The following is a 13,970-nucleotide window of genomic DNA, read 5'->3' on the forward strand; positions in this document are numbered from 1 at the left end:
CAGCAGCCACTCTGTAAACATCCCATGTTAAAACGGGATGTTTAAAATCCATGTCAGACAAAAACCTGAAAAGAAACATCTACATCTCTCACCTTTTCTTAATATCTCCCATCTCCTGGGTGGCTTTGGCATTCTATTGCTAAATAGGCCTCTAGCAGCATATATAGCTAATTTAGGCCATCTGGATTCTGCAGAGAAGGAGACCCTTCTGTGGCAACACACAGAGACTTTGAAATATGCTGCCAACAACGACCACAAATCCAGGACTGGTCAGCCCTGTCACGATTCAACGTCCCTTGTTCTGCTTCTTGTGAGCAGTGGCTTTTTAATGCAATGTTTGAGAGAGACATGACCTAAATACCCTTTTATTGAAGGCTGCAGGAATCCCAGGAATGACTGGCCCACTAGAAATCCACATTTGCCTTCCACCAGCAACATTCAGACAGCAACACAGCTTATAGTGAAACTTTGTGACTTTTCACAGATGCTCTCTTTATCATGGTCTCATGTTAAACTGGCTCTGACAGACCCAGACAAAAGGATATTCGAATATTCTGCTACTGTGAGTACTTTTTCAGTCCTACAAGTGCCACAAATACTGACACTGATCTGACCACAGGAGATCTCTCAGTGATCATAACCCCAGCCAGGTGGGAAGCTGCCTGAGTGGAAATTCCTACATTTCTATACATTCCTCTGTATTGCTTCCACTTCTGTCAGAGACATTAAAAAAAAAAAAGGCAAAAAAACCCACAAAAGCAGAGATATTTTCTTGCTGGAACAGTTATAAAGTCATGGAAGAAATGCAGAATGTGGAATTACTGGTATAAAAGTGATTTCTCTTGGAGCAGCATTTCTGAACAGTTTGACTGACAAGTCAAAAACTGCTCAACATCACCTGAAAAATTAGAAGCTAATTAGTAAGGAGCGGTATTCACTGTACTAAAGATCCATATTCAAAAGATCCTATGTGTCAAACTGGAATTATGAATGTCACCACTGCTAGATTGGCACTGCTCTTCAAAAGCTCCTCAGTCAGGCTGAGCAGCAGTTTGAGAAGCAGCATTTATGCTTTTGTGATTCATTTTTATCTGCCAGAATAACCCTCAGCTCATCTGCAATTACATGCCAAAAAAATCAGATATTCAAGGGTATTACAAACTACCTGCAGTTCAATGCAATGTGTTAATACAGGACACATTTATAGACAATGAGTCTAGCAAACCAGACTAGCTTCATTTAAAATAAACAAACAGGAAGCCTGGTCTAGTTACCAGAACTAATCTAAAATAATCAATATTTTTCCAATCAAGACATAGAACAAGGAACTTCATGCTATTTAATCAGCAATGTATAATTACTTCTTGAATCTGCAGATTTTATTCACTTTTAAGGCCATTAAACATGAACTACTTTTTATTAATTCTATTTAAATTCTTTTTACGTCAACTGTAATAAACCAGATTTCTAAATAACTGGAATAATTGAAACTTCACTGCCTTAATCAGAAGTATTTTACTGTCAGTAAGTTCATTACTTCCAGGCAACTGGGAGCTTTTTCCATGCCTGGTTTGACTGACTGCTCATAAGCCTCTCCTCCCAGGCACTACTACAGGCTCACTCTAAACTCATGCTTAAGGTCAGCATGTCCTCAAGGTTTACTTGTATAACTGCTTTTACAGTTATTACTCATCCCACATCTCTACCAAAAAGATATATCTTAAGCTAAACTGTTGGGTTTGAGGTTTTTTGTTTAGGTTTGGGCTGGGTTTTGAGGTGTTTTGTATTTCATAAAGTAGATAATTTCAGCAGACACTAGGGAACAGTTAACCCAAGACACACGGGACAGTAATAAGAGGCATTATTATAGCTTCAGCACAGGAAAAAGAACTGCACAAGGTGATGCTCAGGCATTTTGTTCCCATCTTGCATCATGAATCCAAAGTATCCAGATGACTTTGAACACGTTGAAAGCTCACAAAGCCACGGGAAAGAGCATCCAGAAGTGACCTGCAAAATGTGCCAGCACAGCCAGGTCCTGCAGTGCCACAAGGGCCCAGCAGCCCCATCACCAGCTCACACTGCACTGAGCCTCTCTGTCCTCTTCTTACATCCTGTAGGAGGGGGCTTGTTCAGCTTTTTGAGGGTGTCCCTTATCAGCCCTTTGCAATCACAATTTGGCTGTGCAATCTTTAACTCCTCAGTCTCAGGCTGATGGACTCTTGTGCATCTCTTATCCCGTTAAACATTGTGGAAGAAGTTTTACAGCGACTTCTGTGAGCCAGAAGGAAGTTTGATCAGAGGATCCATGTTTACCCCAAAAGAATTTCCTACCGAGGTCACTGACATAGAAACCAAGAAAGAAACAGGATATATAAGAAAAACCTGCAGCAGTCTATTCCAATAAGCACTTTCTTTGTCTCTTGTGACCAATGAGTAAAGTGTAAACTTATGAGCTTTGTAAGAATGTATAAAAAGCACACATGCTAGAAATAAACATGGTTTGAAGCCTTCTGAAAATGGAGTGTGTTGCTTTGTATTGTCTCAGTCTCAACTATGACAAAACCTGAACAGCACAACCAAGGAGGAAAGGGAGGCTCTCTCCAGAGGGAGACACAGGTGCAGAGACTGGGCAAATGAAGCCCTGAATCAAAAGTAGCCTTGCTGCTAAGGCACACTAATACTGTCCTGAAGCACATCCTGTGAAAGTATTTGTATTTAAAGCTGTGCTTTCTGCTGCTTTGGAAAGTACTGCCAAAGGACTTGAATGTGTGACCTTCACAACTTCCACATGTGAAAACAATTGTTCCCACAACAGCACTGACATTTTCAAAACAATTATGAAAGAGTAAATGCCATTATGGCTTCTAAGAAAGCACTTTCAGTTTGGATTACTTTTTTCTTCACAAAATAAGCATCCCCAGGAGATCAAGCTTGGTCCTTGAGTTCCACCAGCAGATACCCCCAGCTGGAAGTGGATCCTGTGCTGGCCCAGAGCAGTGACCACCCTGGCAGGGCTGACAGTGCTGGGTTCCAGCCATAAACATATCCAGCATTGCTCAGCAAGGCTGCTCTTTCCTTAGGAAAGAGGCACAAAGCTTAATGGGGTGCAGATTTTGAAGAGTAAGGAGAAGTGAATGCCACAGACAAAAAAGCACTGTCCTGCTCCCTTTCTCCAAATCAAAGGTGCAACAACTCAGTGCCTATTTATGAAAAACAGATAGGAGAGAACATTACTTCTGCAAGTTGTGCAAAACTGACTGCCTAAAAACCAGACCACACCAGACTAACAGCAGGGATCACACCTCTGGGAGCAGCTTTTCAGAACATCACTCTGCCAGTGGAGAGGCCTGTCTTACAGGCTTTGAAACCTAGCCACAGCCTCCACACTGGTAAATTAAATATGAAAACAGGGACTATAACTGGTCTTCCAATATACTTTACATTTCACCTTGCTTGAACTGTAGAAACTCTTGAAACCGTGTCTGCCAGGACTGCTTTTGTGAGCTGCTTTCAGGTCTAGCCTGATGAATCCAAAGATTATTTTGTGGTCCCAACAGAGTTTTTATGAAAATTGACTTTTCTAGCAATTTCTACAAATTATAACATTGATAGGTCTGAGAGACAAATCCCCCCCCAGTAAGACACACAATAAGGACAACAGCAGCAGATAAAAAATCACAGAATCACAGGATGGTTTGGGCTGGAAGGAACCTTAAAGATAATCCAGTTCTAACCCCCCTGCCATGGGTAGAGACACCTGAGTAACCCAGGTCACTCAAGAGCCCCATCCAACATCCAACCTGGCCTTGAACATTTCCAGGGATGGGACATTCACAACTTCTCTGGGCAGCCTGTGCCAGGGCCTCACCACCCTCACAGGGAAGAATTTCTTCCCAGTATCTGACCTAATCCTACTCCCTCTCAGCGTGGAGCCATTCCCTCTGTCCTATCACTCCAGGCCTTTGTCAGTAGTCTCTCTCCATCTTTCTTGCAGCTCCCTTTAGGCACTGGAAGGCCACAATAAGGTCACATTCTCTTTTCCAGACTGAACAATCCCAATTCTCTCAACCTTTCCTCACAGTGGAGGTGTTCCAGCCCCATCATCATCTGAGTAGCCTCCACTGGACAATCAAGAAAGTGAAGGCTGGAGGAATTACTCAGGGTGTTTGGTTTTTCCTCTTTGTGGTCCCAACAGAGTTTTTATAAAAATTGACTTTGCAGCAATTTCTACAAATTATAACATTGATAGGTCTGAGAGACAAATCCCCCCCCCAGTAAGACACACAATAATGACAACAGCAGCAGATGAAAATCACAGTGAAGGTGGAGGTGGAGGTGTTCTATCCCCCTCAACATCTGGGTGGCCTCCACTGGGCAATCAAAAAAGTGAAGGCTGAAGGAATTACTCAGGGGGTTATTCAATCCATGCAGCTTCCAGCATGGCCATTCTGTCACTCAGAACAGTTAATTTCCAAATTATTCCTCATTGCAGGTTCTAGTGACCCAAGACAAGACACCCAGGCAGGGCCACACAAGGGCACAGGTAACAGGCCTGGCACCCTGCAGGGCTGGGCAAGAGAAACTCAGATTTTCTCTTCTCTGAACAGAAGCACAGCTTGAGAATCCAAGAGCTGTCACAATCCAAAATCTTGCTCCCCCCCGCCCCAGAATATTTTAGCTTTTCAGTAACTCATCAATGGCCTTTTCGAGTCTTAAACACAAAGAAGAAAAGCAAAAATTGCACCCATGTAAGTTGAAAAAACAGCAACTAGATTTTAAAAAGGGCTTTCTTGTGTTTCTGGGGAATTGCTCCTACACCAGTGTCAAGGAACACAGGCAAAAACATTTTACACACCCAGTTTTGAAAGCAGCTAGGCACCATGGCACTGGGACAAGGCTACTTTAATAAATCAACCTACTGGGTGTCCTTCCACACACCAAAGCTGCAGGCAGTCAGCCAGGTTCAGCTGCAATAGCTCATTTTTGGGGGTAAAATTTTTGACCCAAGGGTATTTTGGGCTTGCAGGAAGTGTCCATTTGCCCACCTAATGAGCTGAGGTAAACGCTTTCACTTCCTTTACAGGAAAAAGTACATCTTAAAGGGATGTAACTTTGCACAGGGTCAATACATAACCTGAACACAGCTTGTGGCTGTTCTAGTATGTGCTACTTTATGAAACACAGCTTTGACAAATATCTCACAGAAATTAACATTTTTAGGGAGACTACTTGTCCTACAATAGACCTTGAAAGGTGATAGAATATCAAAGCAATAATTCAAGTCTTTGCAAAATCACCAGGACTAAATTATTTTCTTCCAAAAAAATCTACTAATAGCCCCAGAACGGGCAGGTTATCAGAGATCACCATTGAAATGTCAACATCTGACAGTAATCACAGATTTTAAGATCCTGTCCTGAAAAAAAACTGCTCTACTGCTGTGTCAGCAGGGTCTCAGCAGCTTTCCACCTTCCCTGTCACTGTTTGTAGGACAGACTACAAAAAAAGGCAAAAAGTGGAAAGCTTGCTGATATACTTAACATTTTCATACCCACTTATTGGATAAAATTTAAAGATTTTAAAATTCAGATTAAAGGCAGCCTAGGATGAGCCCTAGGACATCAAAGATGAGATTTCTATGAACCCCATAAAGGAGGTCCTTCAAGCACAATAAGGACATAATTCCCCTTCTACATTTAAGGAAGGAGAAGACAGATAAGTATTTCTAGAGTCCCACAAAGGTTTATTTGTGATTCAATCCCTGCTACAATGATTACCATCAGATACAGCATACATGAGACAGCAGAAGCAACAAGCTCAAATGCTGATTTCATTCCTAAACTGAAATTCTCCGAGTGGGAAACATCTGACACTTCTCCCAGCAGTTCATGCAGCTCTGTGAAAAGAACAGGATTTGCACACCCGTTTTTTTTTTTCCCCCTCCCAAAAGCATATTGCTACAGACAAAACACAAACACAGAAACATGGGGGAAGATTTCTTTCTTACCACCACCACTGGGGACCACTTCTGGCACCTGGCAACACTCAGAGCAACAGGAGAATCCCCATCTCCTCCCTCCAGGGAAGTACCACTGCTTATGTCTCAAGAGATTTGCTTTCTCATTTGCCTATAAGCAAAAAAAAACATTCTCCAGTGAATGAAGGTAAAAATATTTTGTTTAGAAGCAAAATGCAATGCAAACAAGCAACTGACAACCCAGGTAATGAATAACTCAAACACTTCTTAGTAAAATTATGAGTCTTTTTTCCTTTCTCTGAAGAAAAAAAAAACCCTACTTGATCCTTCTTCACATATATATTACTATACTCAGCTCCACAGGTACCAACTACTATTGCTTTCAGAGGGACTAACTGGCACACATCTATGAAATTAAAAGCAAGTGTTCTAAATTTACCACTAATAGTGAAATTGAAGCTTCTATTCAGACAGGAGCAAGGGCTTGCATACATAAGAACTAGCCTACTTTTCTTGGCTTTACTAATCAGCATAACAAAAGGTTATTTTATTTCTCTTACCTCCAAACTCTGTCTTGAGAGAAATTACTGAAAATGAAGCAGAAGCAATTATCTGCTCTCAGAACACACACTTAATCCCTATATTTTATTAAGAGTGTTTTTATGGTCCTCAAGCAATTAAGCTAATTATTATTTAATTTTAGATTACTGAACTGGAGATTTACTTCAGACACAAGATCACTTTCCACATAATTTAGTCTCAGTAATTAGAGATGTACTTTACCCAAAGGTGGCTTGTTTAAAGCATGTTATCTAATTTCACAAGCCTCACACCATGAAAGTTTCATGAAATCTACACCCAAACTTCAAAAATGAGAAAAGCCCCAAAGACACTCAGATTTACCAGAGCGCAAACTTGCTTTTCCTTGAAAAAAAAAAAAAAAAAGAAAAAATACTCTCTAAACATGTGCCCAGCAAGTTAATGTATCATAAAAGCTAGCACAAAGCATTTCTATAACCCACCACTCATTTAGCAACTTGCTAGAACTAAGAGTGCTCCTCTCCTATGGATCACTTCATTTATAACTTATTTTAACCAGGATGCAAAGTCTGCAAATATAAATGTTTGATCAGGACACTCAGTAGGTACCTGCCAGAGGTTGTAACCAGTGATGAAACATTCAGACACTTAAAGAATTCTGTGACAACATTATCAGAGGAACAGAAATAGGGACCAGGCAGGTGGGTTCATACACTACCTACTGATCCTGGACATGATGCCACTGGAAAACTGCTTAATTCCAACCTACTTCAGACAAAACTCTGCTGTAGGAACAAAGTGTACCAGGAAACACCCATTACCCTGACACTCCCACCCACCCAGCTCAGCTTTAGCTCTGCAGACAGTTAATGTCAGTCCATCCAGGCTGGGACATTGTCCAAGGCCAGGGTTATGTCAAAACACATTTCCTGGCTTTTGGAAGGGCATCACCTCACACCACTGCCACTAAAGAGAAGGAAAATATGACCAGGCAAACATCTGAAAAACACACACTGCTTTTTGCAACTTTTTGCCTTCTAATCCATCCAACAAAACCAACACATGCCTCTGCTCAACACTCAATTAAAAGTCAACTAGACTTAAATCTTTAAAAATGCAGAAGACGCAGATTTATTTCAAGATTTTAGTGCCAGTACTTTCACAAACCAGTTTGACTTGCCACACGTAAGAAAGGCTACAGAACTCATCAACAGCATGTGAGATTTCAGCAAAGACTGACAAAGAATCAGAACATGAAGCTACAAGAAGATCACAACAAGACAGGTTGGTTATTGGGAATGTGTTTAAAATAAATACAAGTCTCAGCTATCTGGATATTCAACAAACATACTTTTCCATGTGACATCACATTAAAAGTGTAAACTTGGAGACAGGAATTGTGACAGCAGTAGATTCTGCCCAAAAGTGATGGTGCCTGAAATTTCGCACAGAAAGAAAAATCTGCAATCTTTTTGGAAGTAACTGATGAAAAGACAAACCCCAACAATCATTCTTCTGGTTCATTTTTAACTGATTCATGACTTGCATACAAAAAAAAAAAAAAAAAAAAGAGTAATTATGGCAGCTGGTGACAAAGCTGGGAAGCAATCTGACACCACAGGCACCATGGCCATGAAGAATGGAGCCACAGGATTGGGATGCAATTGCTCCTCATGAGACAGTAAAGACAACCTCAAGGAAGGGAAATAAACCACTTCAGGCAAAAAAGGCTGCTGAAACCAGAACAGACAGGTATCACCTGGTCAAGAGTAAATTCAGGCTTGAACCCGTGAGAACAGCAAATCTCTGGGAGAAGTTTTTGGGGACAGTAAACCTACATGCTTAAGGAAGCCCTATTATGACACATTACCAGCTTTCTTTAACTCCAACTGTTTTTGTAGCTGTTCCATCTAAATATTCATCAAAGGGTCTATGAAAGTATCACCAAAAGCAGGTGGTTCAGTTGTCAGTGCTGGCAGAAGGTGATACTGTGACTTACAGAGCTGGGGGGAAGCTAGCTTATAGGCTAAAGTATAAAAAAATTACCATAACATTCCTGCATACCTGTGTGACAAATACTGTTAAATTTAAAATAACAACATTAGCCATTTTGTTTTCATTAAAATCCACACATGCAACTGTGGCAATAAAAAGTGTTCATTAAAAAAGCTCAGCAAGTCACAAGCAGTATCTCATCCTGCTTCCCATTATCCCTCAACAAAGGGATCCCTAAAACCAACGCAACACAAGTTGAGCTGCTCCTTGGAACAAGCACATTCCCTGGTCTTGAAGCAATTCTTGAAAACTCCTTCCATGGGCTATCAAAAGGATCTTTGCCTTTTTCATTGCCTGTGTACAGAAACTCTTATGCAGACATTTTAGTTAAAATGATAAAACTGAGGTCAAAGTTCCCAGAATGAAAGAGTACAAGTGGTAAGAGAATAATTCCTGGTTCAAGACTGAACAACAGTAGTGTTATGCAAGAGAACAGAATCTGAAAGCAAGCTTTGATCTGGCACTGTTTATTGTACTGGTGCCTGCTAAGAGGTACCTGAGCTCCAAAGAATGAGAGAAGGTCTTCCCATTTGAGATCCTCATCTTTCTCACTTGGGAAAAAATGTATTGAAATATATATATATAAAACATCATGTACTGGACACTGCAAGCTGTATCAAATTGCTTTTCTGATGTCTTCTAAAATGGAACAAACACATTTAGCAGTACATTGAAGATGAGGGTCACATTTAAACATACACACACAAGTGTTTTTCCATTTCAAAACAGTCCTGCAATTAAATATAAATGTGCATGCACTTAAACACAGTTTCCTTCTTGCACAATACCTCGTACTGAATTCAATATAACCTTCAAATCCGTGTTTCCATTAGCTACTTTGTGATACCACAGCTTTGAAAATATTCTCAGTGCTCCAACAATCAAGGCATACAAGACTTAAAAGTGGCCATTCAAAACTCTATCTTCAGCATCATCTCACAAGAAGAACATTTCATTCCTTTTTATTTCCTCCACCCCTTCTTTCCTCATTCTTAAATAATTTATTAAAACTACCGAAAGTATTTTCTGGTCAGCTTTCTTCCTCACTACAGCAAGCATCAATATCCTTAAATCCCTAGTTCCCCTGGCTCCACAGCTTGGTTCCCTCTCTAAAGGTCATCTTCTATATAATAAGCTGATACTGATGGACTGATGTGAGGGAGAAAAGGGGCAGAAATTATAATGTATTTTTAATAACAAGCTGAGTTTCTCCCTAGATAGAAAAGCTGATTTCATGGCATGTCCCTCTTTCAATGTCTTATGGAATCATCCATCACTGACAGAACGACTTCAAGAAATTTTTTCCTGCTACCATCCTACAACTGTGACCACCTCTCAGAAAGAGAGCCTCTAAAAAAAAAAACACTGCCCTAATGATAACTGGAAATTATTGACTTGAAGGCGCTTTCAGAAAAAATAAGTCTTCACTCACAGCAGGAAAACCAAAGAGGATGTTAGTAAGTTATGATGGGTTTACAACAAGCAATCAGAAGTGGTTTCCTTCTAACTAACTGACCTGTGAACCTTCTTGGCACAGCTATCAGAGGTGGTGTAGAGAGAAAAAAGAACTGGAATCATGACTGACACAGAAATGACAGAGCAAATACCAGCCACTGCATTGACTGTAAATCCTTTAGTAAGGAAATAAGCCAGACTACTGACCTAGATGGACCAATGACAGACAAATTCTCTCCTTTCCAAGATGGAAATTAGACTTCTTCAGCAAACAAAGCTATTCATTTTCCACTGCAACTTACAACAAAACCCTTCTTTGAGCTTCTCTCAAAGACAAGCAAAAATGAAATGGGTGAATGTATCTGTGGCTTCATAATTCCACAAAGTTCTGTGTTCACTCATCAGGAGAACTTGAGCACCAGCAGCCCACCAGTTTCATCTAACTCTGTCCCTGACCATGTGGAGCCAGGGTTCTGATGGATGAACATCCTGGATCAGGTTCAGCTGTGGCAGCCTAAAACATTGCTGCCCCCTCTTGTCCATCCCAGCCTTCTGCCAGGGATCACTGCTCCATAGCACCCACCTCAGCTGTTCCAATCCACAGCACAGTGTCACTTCAGACCCCTGATGAAGGTGGGTTCTTATCATTACTCATTTTTTATAGGCAAACTGCTCTGTAATTTCCCAGCTGTGAACTGCTGGGGCTGAAGCAGCTGTATTCTAAACGCAGGCGAACCCAATGGGAAGAAATGATGATGTCTGACTCAATTCAGAAGGCTGAATGATTTCTTTACTATAACTATGCTAAAATACATTAATATACTTTATAAAAAGGAAGATACTAAAACTACATACTACTTTCTCTAACTCCCCCCAACTCGTGACCCTCTCTGAGAGTCCAGCCCCAGGTGGGTTGGATTGGCCATTAGGCTCAAACAATCCTCACCAGAATCCAACCAAGCAATCACTCCAGGTCAACAATTCTCCAAACACATTCCACATAGGAAAAACAAGGAGCAGAAATAGAAATTGTTTTCTCTTTCATTTCTCTCTGTGCACCTCTATGAAAAATCCTGAGAGGGAGAGAAATGTGCTTGCCACACAGCTGCACATGGTCCTTTCTGCAGTGGGTGGCAACACCTGGAGGAGGTGATGGCTGAGGTCATTGCAGCAGGTTTGATACAACTCTGGTTCAAGTTGAAGAGGCTGGATTATTCTCCTGTTGCTAGAGCCCAGAATCAGGGTAAATCCTTGGCAGGTTAACTCAGTATAGAACTACAGTGCTGGAAAACTTTCATCTCACTCCCAGTTTCAAATGGGAGAGAATTTCAAATACAGGACAGGAAACCACAGCCATGTGAAAATGAACCTGGGAAGCACACAGCTGCCCTAAACAACCAGGGCAGAACATCCTTGAACCAAGTGAAGTGTGCCTTGTCCTGGGAAATCTAATCCCAGTTTCAGTCCAGACAGATTTACACCCAAGAGTAAATTCTTACAGCCTTGACAGACTGGTTACCTCTGAGGTTTCCCCATGACTTATCCCTGATTAAAGGCCTACATGAAAAACAGCACAAGAGAGTAAGAGGGGAATTTGAGCAGGCTTAGCCAAGGTTTCTGCATTTCCTTGTTTTTGGGAATGATTGGGGGTTTAGATGGGTTTATTAATGAAATTTAAATAGTGAATAAATCTTGAATGTTGATGCAAGCTCATCCATAAGTGTTGGCTAAATTGACTTCTGGGAAGAAGTAGGCTCTAAGAATGGACCTAAATTATTTTTTTAAATGACCATTAATTGTACCCTTTTTTTTCCCCTGATTGCAATACAATGTAAGTCTGTCACATTCAGAGTCATCCCAAGATTACTTTTTTCTTTTAAACACTGGAATACTCTTTTGTTTAGAATAAGCCCATTATAGAAAATGTTTATGGCAATAGCAGAAGACAGAGCTATGTAAAGCACAGCCTTCCACAGAAACAAGGAGAGGTGCTGTAATCAGACTAAAATGCTACTGAGAGAGACCTGAGCGGAGTGAGTGTGGGACACAAACACAGAAGTGATCTGCAGAGCAAGGGATTAAGCATAATTTACTAATTTCTCTCCTCTTTCACTTTTTCCTAACTAACAAACAAACAAAATCAGTCCCAAACATCCTTCCTCTGGCTTCCGTTCCTCCTCATAATTTCCTCTGGCTGACCAGCACATCCCTTTCACCACAGTGGTCCTCTGCCACCTTCATTTTGTGCCCTGCCTCAAATCTGGGGCTGAGGGTCCCTGAACTGCCCCCAGGTGCTGAATCAGCTTTTTTCCTAATGCTGTGACGTTTTCTTTGGTGTGCAATAGATTTACAGGTAGCTTTTAGAGCTGTAGGTTTTTAAGTGGACTTCAGTCAGGGAAAAAAAATCCTAGACACAATTCTTCATAAGTACCCAGTAACAAGAAATCATTCATTTTCACGCTCTGATCTTCCACAAGCAGACTTTCCAAATTAATCATTTCCTTTAGAACTCCCAGGCAAAGGTAACAGGAAGAAGCTGTCTCATGGGATTTGAGAACTACAGTGAATCTTTGGCAGAAATATCTTTCCTTTATCAGCTTTGAATCCGTAAGGTTCCAAAATGAAAATCTGTAGGTGATGTGTCAGTGACATCAGGATTAAAACTCTCAGCCACCTGTATGTCCCAGCACACCAGACTTGCATCACCTTGAGCTCACCCACACCCTTTCCCAGCCTACCTTAAGGCCCCTTTAGCAAGAGATTGTCACCAGGGTCACAACTCAAGGAGGCTGGGCTAAAAATATCCCCCAGCACTGTCCCTGGTCATCCACCTCACCCTGGACATCATCCAAGAGACACTCACATCCCAGCACTGGGCACAAACCCGTGTGAAGCTCAGGGATCCTCCTCCTCAGGAGTTACTTTACTCCCCCTGGTTAGATTAAACTATCAGTATTTGTTTATTCACTACTCATAATTCAAGTTTGAGTGAAATTAAAAGGCTCTAGAATGGCAATCTAGTTAAGAACTTTAATGAAGTGCACTTTAGATATAAAATCGACTATAAAGCACTTAAACTAATGAAGGTTGCTCCCTGTCCTTAGCATTCTGCACTGAGATAGAAGGTAAAAGTCTTTTAAAGAAACCTTTAAAATTCTGAACTGCTGCAGGTAAGATCTGAAGAGGCAACAGTGAAACAAGCTGCATTTGCTATCATATCCCATTCCAGGACAAAACAAGGAAAAAAAACAATTTAATACACCTTTATCCTGAGAAAAAAAAATTATTCTTTGTTATGAGTGAAGTAATTTCATAGTGAATGAGATGATCATTTTGAATGCATCACCTCTTCACGCTCTCATAAAAATTATACAATGCATGCTATAGATATTCATACTCATACCCGAGAACAGTGTCTAACAACAAAATAATGATAAAAAATTCAAAATACAAACTTCAGTAAAGCTAACAGTGGAGGTGGAGAAGGCCTAGCTGATCTTTTGCAGGAGGATCTGTACACTGGGGTTTTAAACTGCCTTTTTTCCCCTTGTTTACACAAGGTAAGTTTTTTAATACCATCTTAATAGTATTTTTAATTAACCAGAAATATACCTAAACAATAGATTTCCAGAAGCCTGATGAGGCCTGCAATCTAAAATAACAATGTAATTAATTCCTACAAGGAAGCATTATTTTTACACTGCCCTTCTTTGGTCAAACAGAACCGGAGAGTAAATTTGGTTAAAAGCAGGGAGAGGGGAGGGAAAGAAACCAAGTCAAACAGAAGAGCACGCAGCTGAGGAGACAAAAATACTTGTGATCAAAGGGTGCCACAGGGTGTTTTATTAATCTTGCAGAGCCCAGGGAGCAGCCCTGCCAAGGGTCTGTCCATGCTCCTCCCCGTGGCCTCACCACTCCACCTGTGACAGGCAGAGAAATC

At 40.9% G+C, this 13,970-nt stretch overlaps 1 protein-coding gene across 6 annotated transcripts in view; it reads right to left on the bottom strand.

Annotated features, from left to right (window-relative positions):
- The window catches only part of AGPAT3 (1-acylglycerol-3-phosphate O-acyltransferase 3), an 88,039-nt gene that overhangs the window by 44,114 nt on the left and 29,955 nt on the right, over positions 1-13,970 (bottom strand). For 4 of the 6 annotated variants that reach the window (XM_030283351.4, XM_041718757.2, XM_041718758.2 and 1 more), the window contains exon 2: positions 6,011-6,131. The exons of the other annotated variants lie outside the window; for them this stretch is intronic. The gene's annotated coding sequence lies outside the window, so the exon portion shown is untranslated. The remainder of the gene's footprint in view (positions 1-6,010; positions 6,132-13,970) is intronic. 6 annotated transcript variants of the gene reach the window in all.

The sequence above is a fragment of the Taeniopygia guttata genome, chromosome 1 (assembly GCF_048771995.1).
Source record: "Taeniopygia guttata chromosome 1, bTaeGut7.mat, whole genome shotgun sequence".
Lineage (NCBI taxonomy): Eukaryota > Metazoa > Chordata > Aves > Passeriformes > Estrildidae > Taeniopygia > Taeniopygia guttata.